This window comes from Pseudophryne corroboree, chromosome 6, assembly GCF_028390025.1.
Source record: "Pseudophryne corroboree isolate aPseCor3 chromosome 6, aPseCor3.hap2, whole genome shotgun sequence".
NCBI lineage: Eukaryota > Metazoa > Chordata > Amphibia > Anura > Myobatrachidae > Pseudophryne > Pseudophryne corroboree.
Window position 1 is genome coordinate 523,410,770 of NC_086449.1, and position 15,697 is coordinate 523,426,466.

Below are 15,697 nucleotides of genomic sequence, written 5' to 3' on the forward strand. Positions count from 1 at the left end.
CCTGCCTGTCCGTCTTCTTGCGATCGCCGATGCGATCACATTTCTCGCTGGCGGCGTCGCTTCCCGGTGATGGCGTGCGCAATGCGTCTGGCAAGCATGCGCAGTTCCGAACCGCTCGCACCGCAGTGAAAAAACGCTGCGTGCGAATGGGTCAGAATGACCCCCAGTGTGCGGTGTAATGTGAACAAGATTGTGCTACTTTCTAGAGTAATTTGAATTGGTACTATTGTGTGGCCACACCCCACCCGCTTCTTGCGGCGTGCGACTTCGGTGCGCACTGTCCCTTTATTAAGTATGGGAGGGAGGGCGCAAATTTATAGTTTGCAGGGAGGCGCCGAACACCCTTGCAACGGCCCTGCCCAAGAAGAGCCCATCTTCCTAGTAGAATGGGTCTCAACCGACTTCGGTAATGGCAATCCAGCCGTAGAACGAGCACACCGAATCTTATCACAGATCCAGCGTGTAACAGACTGCATAGACGCAGGCGCCCCAATCACGCTGGGAGCATACCGGACAAACAGGGCCTCTGTTTCCCCAAACTGAGCCAAACTGGCGACATAAATATTTAAAGCCCTGACTACATCGAGAGACTTTTAATCAGCCAATGCTGAGGTTACCACAGGCATCAAAATAGGCTGGTTTCTGCGAAACACAGAAAACCCCTTTTGGCAGAACTATTATCCGAGTTCTCAATTCCGCTCTATCCACATGGAAGATCAAACAGGGTCTCTTGTGAGACAAAGCCGCTACTTCCGACACCCGCCTTGCGGACGCCAAAGCCAAAAATATGACCACTCTCCAAGAGAGAAATTTTAACACTACTTTTCATAAAGGTTCCAATCAGTGTGACACAAGAAAACGCAACACCACGTCAAGGTCCCACGGTGCAAATGAGGGCACAAATGGAGGTTGGATGTGCAGTACTCCTTTCACGAAAATCTGAACCTCCGGAAAGGTGGCCAATTCTTTTCTTGAAAGAAAATTTATAAGGCCAAAACCACACCTAACTTTAAAGAATGGAGAAGAACGACCCAGGTGAAAGTCTTTCGTAGACACCTTCGTGGATTCACACCAAGACACATATTTACGCCAAATACGGTGGTAAGGCTTTACCGTTACTTCTTTTCTAGCCTGAAAAAGTGTGGAAATTACTTCACTGAGAATACCCTTTCGGGGTAGGATATGGCGTTCAACCACCACGCCGTCAAACGCAGCCGCGGTAAGTCTTGATACACGCTCGGATCTCGCTGTAACAGTTCCTCACGTAGAGGAAGAGGCCAGGAATCTTCTATGAGTAAGTAGACTGGAACAATGAGGATCGCCTGAACCTTTGTTCTTCTTACGTTAATCACCTTCAGAAAGAGTGAAAGTGGAGGGGACACACAGACCGACTGAAAACACCCAAGGTGTCACGAGGGCGTCCACTGCTATAGCTTGAGTGTTACTTGACCTGGAACAATATCCCTGAGGTCTTTCGCTGAGGCGAGACGCCAACATGTCCAATTGAGGCACTCCTCAAAGACTTGTCACTTCTGTGAAAACTTCTCGATGACGAGTGTAGATCTCCCGGATGGAGATCGCGTCTGCAGAGGAAATCTATTTCTCCGTCATCTACATCCGGAACGAAGACCGCTAATATATCGTTTACCTGTCTTTCCGCCCAGCGGAAAACTTTTGCGGCTTCTGCCATTGCCGCTTTGCTCTTTGTTCCGCCCTAGCGGCTTACTTACGCCACTGCTGTCAAGTTGTCCGACAGACATAACACGGGGAGATCACAAAGAATATGTTCGTTGAAAATAGCTCTTAATTTAAGAAAACTTATTGCAGACAAGCTTTCCAGCTTGACCTTTTCCTCTGGAAATACTTCGCTTGGAAAGACTGCTCCCCAGCCTCGGAGATCTTCATGCATGGACACCAGGATCTAATCCTGGATCCCGAACCTTCGTCCCTCTAGGAGGTGAGATTGTGCAGACACGACAGGAGTGATATCCTGGCCATTAGGGTTATATTCCGGTGCATGTGCAGGTGAGACCTGGACCACATTTCCAACTGGTCCCGTGAAAACCACTCTGGCATTTGACCTGCTCACCAAAAAGGCCTCTTAGGCCGCACCCGTCCTCTTCATCAACGGAACATATTGATGGATTGTCACTGGAAATCTGATCCGACTCTGGATCCTCAGACCTCTTTCCACAGGAAACACAGTGCCTCAACCGTTCAGTATCTACTCTGATACCCACCTCCAACATCATTCCCTGTGTCGAAGAACAGTCAGAGAGAAACAACTATTTTGAGCACACATAATCAGGGGAGCGTCTCAGTACAGAATAATAATGGCTCTTACTATTGAAAGAAAACCATCATACTGCCAACACTCCGGAGAGATGGCAAAGACAATCCTGGATATCAACCCAGGTAGGCTGAATGCTGAGAAAAACGCATTTAAACCCTTTTTCTACCTTTACGTGCTGGAGCTCCCTGGCCTGAGAGATTCCATCCTGTAGTTCAACTTCGTAAGTAGAAGTCTTTGTTTCTTTCTTCTTCTTTTTTTAACAGGGACAGCAGGACAAAGTCCTGAACCTGACGCAACTCTGGTATGGTGTCGCGTACTACCTCCCCTTCCAGAGGGGAATCGGTAAGATCTATTAGAAAAATCAGCGAGGGAAATCATCTGTAAACTCCAATATGTCCCCCTTTGGATTCTATTATTAACCCCCAGGTCCAAGTCCATTCCCGGACTGACTGAGTATTAGACGAGTTCCCACCGGTGTGGGCTCCAGCCAGATAGACCCAGCGACATGCGGTGGATGTGGTAGAAACAGAAGACAATATCCGCTTCTGCGAACCTAACAAGGCTGCAGAGCTCTTACCTTTTCACCTTCCACTATCTGCACAGAAAGGGAAAAAAGAACTGTATCGAACCGGTTAAAATGACTGCATGCCACAAAAGAATGCGTCACCAATCGTTGTGAGGGAATCTAACTCACGAAAGTAGACTTACCAGTGGTATTCACCGAGAGTGACTTAACTGAGGCATCCCCAAACAGCGGTACACCGTCACAGGGAAAAAACTTCAGTACCTCTCGGAGTCAGCCTCAGCATTCCTCCGGCCACGCCTACTGCAGACGCACGGCAACCTGACGCAATGTTATAGAGAAGAACCAACATAAGAAACCTCCCCTCTCTCTCTAGGGTAATTATATTGGATGTTTTTCTGAATACATGCACTCCCCCATGCGCATGTAATGCAAATAACTTCAAAGCATATAATTAAAATATCACTTAGCTTCCTGTATACGATCCTTTGTGACAGGGCCCCGTGCCGACCAGGAGTTGACTTTCACCATATTCTATCCGCGGCGGAAAACGAATAAACACTTGGACTCCTCGTGAGGATCTGAGACCAACTCATCACGGCCAACCTAGAGCTTTATCAACAGAGCGACCAGCACATGAGAAGGAACACTTTTACTTCAGCATTCATTAGAACTTGTAATATTAATATACATATTTAAATACACATATACACACATATCCTATATATATATATATATATATATATATATATCATACATATAAGTATTTTGTCTAGAACCCCAGGGTCCCTAGTGACATTAATGTGTGCTGAATGTGTATGACCATGTTGTCACGATCCTGACTGTAGTTCTCGTATTTGGTGACTTACCCCTGCCATCTGTCCTGGATCCTGTGCCTTTTTGCTCACTGAGATAAACAGCATGCCAATACCATGAGTTTCCTGAGTTCTCTGCCTGGAAGGTAATAGTTAACAAGCTCCACCTGTGGTGATCTTCTGTGTGAGTCTGAATTCAGCAATCTGAAGTTTAGGCCTAAAAGGCCAGCATCCTGTGTTTGCAGAAGTTCAGGCTTCAGTGTTCTCTCGGCCTGCTAGGCCTCGCTCCACTTCACAGCCTAGTCTAGAGTACTCACATGACAGTGACTGTTTCACCTGACCCAGAGCTGTCCAATCCTGTGCCAGCCTGAGACTCTCTGAATCACCTGACACTGCTCACCAATCACCAAGGACCAGGAAGTATAAGTCTGAAGTCTGGAGTTGGAAACGCTGCCAGTTCCTCGTGTCACACACAGCTTTGTGTGAGCTTTGAAGCTGAACTCCCTAAAGGTAACCCTTGTACTTCAGTTCCTGTAAAACTCTGTTCCTTTGTTACCCAGTTTGGATTACATTTGTGTTACCATTGATATCCAGTATTTCCACAAGTCTCAACTTAAAGGCACAGTTGCAGTGTTTCATCTTAAAGGCACAGTACAGTATTCCAAGTCTCAACTTAAAGGCACAGTTGCAGTGTTTCACCTTAAAGGCACAGTACAGTATTCCACAGTCTCAACTTAAAGGCACAGTTGCAGTGTTTCATCTTAAAGGCACAGTACAGTATTCCACAGTCTCAACTTAAAGGCACAGTTGCAGTGTTTCATTTTAAAGGCACAGTCACAGTATTCTACAGTCTCAACTTTTAAGGCACAGTTGCAGTGTTTCATCTTAAAGGCACAGTCGCAAGTATTTCACAGTCTTAACTGAAAACCACAGCCGCAGTATTCTACCGTCACAGCCACAGGGTTCTTCAGCCTCGTACTAGAGTTACAGCCACAGTCATCATTCTACTTTCAGTTGTGTTTCCAGTTATATCCGGTACCAGCCCGCATTTCAGTTGCATCCCAGTCTCACCGGTAACCAGCCCGGTTATCAGACTCACCAGTAACCAGTCCATCTTACTGTCTTGCCAATAACCTTGAGTACACAAGCACCTACTCCTGTGACACTATATCCAGTACAGTCTCACCTATACATTCAACATCCTGCTATCAAAGTCCCTGGTGATCCAGTGGTCAGGATACGGCTTCCTCTGCCGAGGCCCGGGTTCGATCCCCGGTCAGGGATTGCTCCTTCTTCTCACTGATTCCTACAGACCAGCCTAATATTCACATAGTCCTCCAGTTGCCCGCATAGACTTCACTAACACCGGGTTCACAAAAACCACAGTCATGACATATGTACTGAATGCCCAAGTTGTGGATCTGACCAGGAAACCTTATGGTCGACATAAAACATAGTATTTGTCGACAATAGGGAGTGGTAACTAGGTAAAAATAACATTCTTACGATCCCGAGGGGTTCGAGGGAAGTACTGTATATACACATAAATTTTATATCATTCCCCCACAAATAAAAGCACGTCTGTGTTAGAGCTACAGGCCCATGGAACCGTACCCTATACAGGTATAGGTTATTGACTTCATGCTAATTTACACCCAGTAATAACAGATGGTGCCAACAGGTCACCCTTACAGTGTTCACTTTTGAAAAAGCATACAACTACCAACCTGCTGACACTTGATCTACAGACCCAAGTACCATCAGGAGTCGGCAATGCCGACAGAGGGATTCCCATAGCCAGCTCGTGGCAGAGCACACACACATGTCGACACATGTGTACTATAAGCTATCATGGGTATATGTGACAGGGAAAACACAGAACACAATTACAACTCATTAACTAACACGCACATTATAATGTATAGTGCTATACTTCCTATTTTGCACTAAAATCACCTTGCCCCCCCCCCCTCGATTTTTACTGTTAGCTGCCTAACAGTGCTTTTTGGCGGGGACATGAGGAGAAAATGGCGCTGTAACAAGTTGTGAGGGCTAAGTCCCGCCCCCTCACGGCGCGCTTCAGCCCTTCTAATATTCGTCATATTTATACTGGCGGGGTCCCTATACAGTGCCTACGCACTGTATACATCTTTTGCCAGTGTCAGGAAGAGGTATATTGCTGCCCAGGGTGCCCCCCCCCTGCGCCCTGCACCCTTGTAGAACCGTTGGTGTGTGGGAGCAATGGCACGCAGCACGACCGCTGCGCAGTACCTCCGAGACCTGAAGTCTTCTGCCGTCACTGAAGTCTTCTTTTCTTCCAATACTCACCCGGCTTCTGTCTTCTGGCTTCTGTGAGGGGGTTGACGGCGCGGCTCCGGGAACAAGCAGCTAGGCGCACCAAGTGATCGAACCCTCTGGAGCTAATGGTGTCCAGTAGCCTAAGAAGCAGAGCCCTTAACTCAGAAGAAGTAGGTCTGACTTCTCTCCCCTCAGTAGCCAGCCGGTCTCTCTGAAAATAAAAAACCTAGCATAAAGTCTTTCCAGAGAAACTCAGTAGAGCTCCCCTAGTGTGTGACCAGTCTCTCCTGGGCACAGAATCTAACTGAGGTCTGGAGGAAGGGCATAGAGGGAGGAGCCAGTTCTCACCCATTCAAAGTCTTATAGTGTGCCCATGTCTCCTGCAGATCCCGTCTATACCCCATGGTCCTTTTGGAGTCCCCAGCATCCTCTAGGACGTATGATAAATGACAAATGTCTTGAATCAGGAATTTTATTTTTCCCGTGGTGGCCAATGTCTGGTTGTGCAGGTTGTAAAACTGGGGTATAAGGCAGTATTTTCCTGCAATACAATGCCTGTTGCAGAAAGGCTACATATCTTTTTTGGAGGCGCGAGCAAATTCTTTATATCTCACAAAAGTGCCCCAGCCTACTGTAGCTGCTCCCACATTCCCCACAGCTCCGCCCACCCCCTGGGAGTCCCTGAACATATTTTTCTACAAGAATAGCACTGCTGGTATCCAAAGAAATTTTTTTTCCATCGGATTGGAAACTTGATGGTTTATAATCATAGATTTACAATGTCCATCCTTAATTTTCTCTGCCTGGTCTAGAAATTCTGATGTATTTTCCTGTGATAAGTGCCACTCAATACATATCTAAAGCCGCAAATCGGCAGCCATAAGTTTGCATCTACAGTACATTTTGGGCTTCAAAGTTGCATTCATCTCTAAATGAATATTAATATCTACTGTGAGAGCAGCATTATATAAAACACAAAACAAACAAAAAAAATTATTACAAAATAAACTGCACATTTGCTAAAGATTTAATACTCTGAATGTTTTAATAAAATTAATTTCAAATTCACTTGAAGTCTTTATAGTAAATGTTAATTTCAGTTACCTTGTAAATTCTTATTGGCATGTGCTTCCAGATAACCTGTTCATAAGTTCTGCGTTACAGACAGTAGCCTCTTTGCTGAACATTAAAAATTGTTCATGTTTTACTAAGCTGCTTAGTGAGAGCCATAATATTAGGAATATTATATACGCCTGTCACAGGAGGATGTAGTCATGTGACCGGCTGCTTGGGATCCCACCGGTCACTATACCGACACCGGAAACCCGATGTCTGGCCAGCCCGACAGTCGGCATGCCAAATAACAGGGATTATTCCCACTCGTGGGTGTCCACGACACACATAGAGTGGGAATAGAACCTGTGGCGGGCACTGGGAGCCTGCAAGGGGCTTCCTTGCACTCGCCCCACCGGCAATCTGACGACTGGGATCCTGGGGTCGGTATGGAGACCTCCAGGATCCCAAACGCCAGTCTCCCGATACCAACCCATCACAGGCTATGGGGCTGATCCAATTATTTTTCCCAGCGGCTACCACTAGGTGGTGCAAGTCTGTGTGCATATTGCTCTGGGCTATGAAGGTTAGTCTTAACTAAGAAAAACAGTCATTGAAGTCCAACTGCTCTGATCTGAAGCAAGCTGGATGGGTATATAGATGTTACTGTTACCCACCATTAAGTTTTAGGATTACCCTTGGAACTTGTCTATAAAGAACAGTTCTCCACTGAAATGATAGATTAGGTACTTTTCTCCATCTACCTTTTGTTGACATACCTGTTGCGCAGTTTACCTTCTGCACATGCCAGGATGCTGAAGCCACAGCATACATGCCTCAGTGACTGACATTTTTTTCAGCACTATATTGTGGAAAGCAACATTTTGGGGCATATTCAACTAGCCGCAGCTAATTACCGCACCACGTGGGGATAGTCTATTCAATTAAACAGCCTTGTCCCCACGCCTAAAACTGGCGATTACTGCGCGGAAATACAGTGATTCCAATTAAACTGCGGTAGTGTGTCATTTTCTCGCAGACTCCTGAAGCTGCAAGGAAAAGTACACCATTGGGGAGTCACACATTGGGTAATTACTGCTAAATTAATTGGACTGGTGCAGCAATTATCAAAAAACCCTGTTGCTAACTGAAAATTCCCCGAATTGTGACTCAATATGTTACTTACAGTGAAGCAGTTTGATTGTAACAATTTGACATAAAAAGTGTCTGCTGAAGTCTTTTATTTGTATATACAGTATCTTTTGGAACCATGGATTTCCCCCACCTTCTTTAACAGGTCCTAGCTCCCAGACTAGCCACCATAAGTGTATGTGGGCTTATGTGGGCAAGATGCTTATTGCAATATGAATCCCACTGGTTTCATTGCCCTTACGCCTTTATAATTCTTCAACCATTGAATTTTGGGGGGATTATAGTGAACTTTATATTGTCATATGACTACATACAAGTAATCTTTTAATGTGTATATACACCTGATTTATATATTTATTCCACTTTTTCAATGTATTCATATTGTGTCTATTGTGTCCTATTCTTTACCTTGTCCTATATTTTTAAAATTAGATATATATATTTTTTTACAGTCTTCTATTTTTGTTGGTTCCAGATCACGTTTAGAATGTCATTGGTCACACTTGACGGGATTACGTAACTTGTCAGTGCTGCTGGCTAGGTTAAACATCCTGCCTCCAAGGAACTGCACACATGCAGTGGTATTTGGGGAATATAAGGTAAGAATCTTACTGCTTTTATATCCCTGACAATGTTATACATAAACACTGAGACGCACAATCTTGGGTTCTGGATGCCATAATATCAACAGCTACAAAACCTCCAATTACTTGTGGTGAAGTCACATGTTGGGGGACATTTATTATACTGATCCCCTGAAAGGTGGTTGATTTGTTTGTAGCAACAAATCAAATTGTAACTATCATCTTTCTAATGCAGTTTACAATAAGAAAATATCTGCTTAATTGTTATGAATAACATTAGTTTTCCTAAATACCCCTTCCACTGCTATTAAACTAAAAATTTGGGAGTGGGGATTTAAAGGTGCATATTAGAAACCTGCTTATTACAACATGTCTCAATCTGGGCACACACTGGAGCCAGGGACGTTGCTTCCACTAGTAAGCTGCCTAGGGGCGCCGGGACCTGCGGGGGGCAGCCTACTGAGGCTGCCTGGAAAAGGTGGCGTGGTTCTACCTCTCCCGGACACCTTTATGTTAGACCGGTAACAGCCACCGCAACCCTCCCCTGCCCCCACCGCCACCTGTATCTTACAGCAGCTGCGGGCAGTAAGCAATCCCGCTTTTCATTCTCCAGCACCGCCTCTGCATGGCACAGGCAGTAACTTTGACAGCTTCTGGAGTCCTAGCCGGGGGTGACGTGCTGTGCTGCTCTTCATTCCAGGCCCTTTCCCAGACTACTTAGTCCCAACTCTGTATGGCAGTCTGTAGGTAAGGTGGCTGCACAGTGCATTGTCTGCATATGATAAGGGAAGAGGGTGAGAGCGGCAATCTGGGGGTCAGGGGACGGGAAGATGAGCAGTAGCCAGTAGGCATGCACACAGACTGGGGGATAGAACAGTAGCTATTTAAGTGCAGCCATGCAACAAACTGGGAGTGGGGGCAGAAGCAGCATGCACACAGGATGGGGGGAAATAGAGCGGCTGCCATGCAACAGACTTTCACCTGGGGGGCGGGTAGGGGGGAAGGGGCAGTAGGCAGAAGTTTTGCCTAGTGTGCAGAGAAACCTTGCACCAGCCCTGACTGGAGTGATAGCGACCCGATATGCCTAATCGGAACAACATATCGGTCAGTGTGTATGCCCAACATGTGCGCTCCTGAATGCCCTTCGCTCCAGTGTGTACTCAGCTTTAGACATAACTTGTAGTAAATGCAATACATTTCAGGACCCCAAACAGTTCAAGTTTTTCAAGATCACCTAGCACAGTGGTCAGGGAACAGGGGTAAATTACCCCAAATGGGGAAAAAGTTAAATTTCCTGGGGTAATGGACGGTCACGCTGCCAAGACACAGCCCCGTCCAGCACCGGCCGGCTCGCATCTGTCTCCTAAAAGTCGTGCCTCCCCCCCTCCTTCCCTCCTCATCCATCTTTCATACATTCATTCTGGTGTTTTGGGGAGAAAGTGTAAATTAACCCAATCATTGGCAAAAAAATAGTTGGCGAAAATAATAAAAAAAAAATAACAAAAAAATTATATATATATATATATATATATATATATATATATATATATATATATATATATACACTGCTCAAAAAAATAAAGGGAACACTTAAATAACACATCCTAGATCTGAATGAATGAAATATTCTTATTAAATACTTTGTTCTTTACATAGTTGAATGTGCTGACAACAAAATCACACAAAAATTATCAATGGAAATCAAATTTATTAACCCATGGAGGTCTGGATTTGGAGTCACACTCAAAATTAAAGTGGAAAAACACACTACAGGCTGATCCAACTTTGATGAAATGTCCTTAAAACAAGTCAAAATGAGGCTCAGTAGTGTGTGTGGCCTCCACGTGCCTGTATGACCTCCCTACAACGCCTGGGCATCCCTCCTGATGTGGTGGCGGATGGTCTCCTGAGGGATCTCCTCCCAGACCTGGACTAAAGCATCCGCCAACTCCTGGACAGTCTGTGGTGCAACGTGGCATTGGTGGATGGAGCGAGACATGATGTCCCAGATGTGCTCAATTGGATTCAGGTCTGGGGAAGGGGCGGGCCAGCCCATTGCATCAATGCCTTCGTCTTGCAGGAACTGCTGACACACTCCAGCCACATGAGGTCTAGCATTGTCTTGCAATAGGAGGAACCCAGGGTCAACCGCACCAGCATATGGTCTCACAAGGGGTCTGAGGATCTCATCTCGGTACCTAATGGCAGTCAGGCTACCTCTGGCGAGCACATGGAGGGCTGCGCGGCCCCCAGAGAAATGCCACCCCACACCATTACTGACCCACTGCCAAACCGGTCATGCTGGAGGATGTTGCAGGCAGCAGAAAGTTCTCCTTGGCGTCTCCAGACTCTGTCACGTCTGTCACATGTGCTCAGTGAGAACCTGCTTTCATCTGTGAAGAGCACAGGGCGCCAGTGGTGAATTTGCCAATCTTGGTGTTCTCTGGCAAATGCCAAACGTCCTGCACGGTGTTGGGCTGTAAGCACAACCCCCACCTGTGGACGTCGGGCCCTCATACCACCCTCATGGAGTCTGTATCTGATCATTTGAGTAGACACATGCACATTTGTGGCTTGCTGCAGGTCATTTTGCAGGGCTCTGGCAGTGCTCCTCCTGTTCCTCCTTGCACAAAGACGGAGGTAGCGGTCCTGTTGCTGGATTGTTGCCCTCCTACGGCCTCCTCCACATCTCCTGATGTACTGGCCTGTCTCCTGGTAGCGTCTCCATGCTCTGGACACTACGCTGACAGACACAGCAAACCTTCTTGCCACAGCTCGCATTGATGTGCCATCCTGGATGAGCTGCACTACCTGAGCCACTTGTGTGGGTTGTAGACTCCGTCTCATGCTACCACTAGAGTGAAAGCACCGCCAGCTTTCAAAAGTGACCAAAACATCAGCCGGAAAGCATAGGAGCTGAGATGTGGTCTGTGGTCACCACCTGCAGAAGAACTCCTTTATTGGCGGTGTCTTGCTAATTGCCTATAATTTCCACCTGTTGTCTATTCCATTTGCACAATAGCATGTGAAATTGATTGTCAATCAGTGTTGCTTCCTAAGTGGACAGTTTGATTTCACAGAAGTGTGATTGACTTGGAGTTACACTGTGTTGTTTAAGTGTTCCCTTTATTTTTTTTGAGCAGTGTATATATACAGTATCTCAGAAATGCCATATAAACAGTGATCACCAGTATATATGCACAATAATATATGATTTCCTTCCTTTCAAGTCAAGGTGGTAACGTCTGCGTATCTAAATATATTTGGCGGTAAAAGGTAAAAAAGTTCCCTGACCCCTGACCTAGCAGGTGCACATGTGCAGTCATTACTCACTGATACATTTTAGAAGATCCACAGGTGGAGCTAATTATTTCACTTGTCATTCTGTGAGGAGCTGTTTGGGGTCCTGAGGAAAGAGTTTGAGAACCTATGGCATACATCTACTGTATAAGGAGAATATTTACATACAGTATGTACAGGGCTCGTGCCCCAGATTTCCAGATTTGCTCCTATAATCTGCAAAGCAGGAGACTTGGATTGTGAAACAGTAGCCACATTTGGCAAAAAAAAACATTCCGCTCAGGTGGGCAAGCCCTACTGTCACATCTAACGGTTTACTGTAACTGATAGCCCTATATATATCTGATGTATTACATATTCTGCACTTTGTAGGAGGCAGACTATTGCTTGTTAAGCGATAATTATGCTCTCCTCATGGGTTGGTCACACTCATACCCCTTTTCCACTACCTTTAAAAACACGGGTAAATGGGCGGGGGCGTGCATTTACCCATGTTTTTTCCTAGTGGAAACGGCCCCCCCTGGCAAATTCCCGGATCAAGTGATCCGGGAATCCTACCCGGGTATCTTGCCGGGTTGAACACGTGTTCAGCCCGGTAAGCTGTGTAGTGTGAACGGAAGCCGTGTCGAAGCGACACGGCTCCCGTTCACAGTGAATGGAAGGGCGGCGCTGGGAGATCATGTGATCTCCCGGCGCCGCCCCTGCCGTGTCAGCAGCAGCGTCACCAACCCGGCAACATGCCGGGTTGTGAGCGCTGTGGGAAAGGGGGCTGTAGCACGGGTCGCAGCCGCTTCTGGCTCCCGGCTGCGACCCGTGCTACAGAGCTGGAAAAGGGGTATTAGTGATGGCGTTGTGCTACTATGTATGGTTTATAAGCATACGCAGCACATGGCATGTGCTATATAATGTGTATATACACATCCTACACTACTATATATATGTTAGGCGCCGGGGTCCGCTTGATGGTCTGCGCGGCCCGGCGCCTAGCAACTAGAGACGCCGTGCACGTACAGCCGCCGGCTCCCTAGCAACGCTAGACGCAGGGCGCGCTGAGCCGCACGGACCCTAGCAACGGGGACGCCACTGGCGGACCGCGTTCCCCGTTGCTAGGCTTTAGGAAATTAGATATTCACCTGCTCTCTGGCCGTGCAGCAAGGCAGCTGCACGGCATTTATTCTAATCAGCCTTTAGCAGCTGATTGGAGGACTCCTGGTTAAATACACTCCTAGGGCTTCTCACAGACGCCGGTAATAGCTTCCTGCATGCTGCCTTTGTTTGCTGAGAGTCTGTTTCCAGTCCTGCTGTATCCGGTCATTCCAGTCCTCAGAAGTCCGGTATTTGTGAGTTGTCATCTCTTCCCAAGAGGTCGTTTGGTTCCCTGGAGTCCTGACTGATCACCGTTTTATATCCAGTGGTGTTCGTGAGTTGCGGCTCTGCCGTGTGTTGCGGCTTAGCCGCTTTACCTTTTATATTTTGTGTTTGGAGCATTTGCGGAGGGTTCCGCTTCCACAAGTCCTCTCTGGTACTCGGCGGTGCCGGGTAGGAGAATTGGACAAGTGGATAGTTTGGTTGTCCTTTTCCCTGGCGGTTTCTCCGCACATATTATAGTTTTGAGTTTGCTTAGCCCCTGGCCTGGTTGTTTAGTTAGAGGGCCTCTTGTTATCACCCTGTCTCGGGTTTCCCTTTGTCTCTCATTAAGACCGGGGGGCATCGAAGTTGGGCAGACATAATCCGCCCTTCAAACGCGGCTGCCAAGGGCTCAAGAAACCATAGTCTCGCAGGGGATTTCTGACAACACGGGTGAGACAACAGAGTTAGGGCGCCAGGGGCTATTTTCCTGTCCTGCTCCCTTCCCCAGCATTCCGTTCCAGTGCTCCGGTCCTTGCCATAAGATCTCCTCTGACCAGAGTGCTGGAATCATAACAATATATATGGCTACACGCCGCACAAAGAACGCTGCACTACTACACTGTGTATAAGCACACGGCGCACAGGGAACATAGCGCTGTACTACTATATACTGTTTATATGCACACGATGCACATGGAACGCAGTGCTGTATTACTATATACTGTGTGTATGCACACGCCTCACAGGGAACGCTGCACTACTACATACTGTGTATAAGCACACGGCGCACAGGGAATGTAGCGCTGTACTACTATATACTGTGTATAAGCACATGGCGCACAGGGAACGCTGCACTACTATATACTGTGTATAAGCACACGGCGCACAGGGAACGTAGCACTGTACTACTATATACTGTGTATATGCACACACCACACAGGAAGGGCTGCACTACTATGGGGGTACTTCAGACTGGATTGCTGCAGCGGCAGCGATCGCAGTCTGAATTACTTTGTGGAGTGCGCACGCACACCCCGGGAGCCCAGTGAGATGCTAGAGGCATCTCAGGGCTGCGATCGCCTCTGCCTGATTGTCCCTTGCGGGGACGGGGGGCTAGGGCCAGACATTATGGGCATTCCCCCGCAAGTCTGAGAAACTGATCATAGATTTGGTAAATTTAGCACATCTACTATCAGATCTGAATTAGGACTTATGGGGGTCATTCCGAGTTGATCGCTAGCAGAAAATGTTCGCTGTGCAGCAATGATGCAAAAAAAACGACACTTCTGCGCATGCATATGCGTCGCAATGCGCACGCGCGACGTACTTTCACAACGGCCGATGTAGTTTCACTTAAGGTCTAGCGAAGCTTTTCAGTCGCACTGCTGGTCGCAGAGTGATTGACATGAAGTGTGCGTTTCTGGGTGTCAACTGACCGTTTTCAGGGAGTGTTCGGAAAAACGCAGGCATGCCAAGAAAAACGCAGGCGTGGCTGGGTGAACGCTGGGCGTGTTCGTGACGTCAAAACAGGAACTGAACAGTCTGAAGTCATCGCAAGCGCTGAGTAGGTCTGACGCTACTCTGAAACTGCACAAAATTATTTTGTAGCCGTTGTGCCATCCTTTCGTTCGCACTTCTGCTCAGCTAAAATACACTCCCAGTGGGAGGCGGCATAGCGTTTGCACGGCTGCTTAAAACAGCTATCGAGCGATCAACTCGGAATGACCCCCTATATACTGTGTATATGCAGAACCGCACAGGGAACGCTGCACTACTATATACTGTGTATATGCAGACGCCGCACAGGGAACGCTGCACTACTATATACTGTGTATATGCACACGCCACACAGGGAACGCTGCACTGCTATATACCGTGTATATGCAGACGCCGCACAGGGAACACTGCATTGCTATGTACCATGTATATGCAGACGCCGCACAGGGAACGCTGCATTGCTATATACCGTGTAAATGCAGATGCCACACAGGGAACGCTGCACTGCTATATACTGTGTATATGCAGACGCCGCACAGGGAACACTGCACTACTATATACTGTGTATACGCAGACGCCGCATCCGACGAACTGACATTTGAGTATTCAATTAGCGGCCAATCCGACTTTTTTAAAGTCTGATTGACATCGTCGGAAACAGGGCTAAAACCTGTCAGATTTGGCCGCGATTCAGACAAAACACGTGGATCCGCGGCTATTCCGCCGATCCACGTGTTTTCCGACAAGTCGGAATTGCTGACTTATCGGAAAAACGGCAGCCCAATTGAATAGAACGGAACAGTTTCCCAACTAAAAAAGTCGGAAACTGACG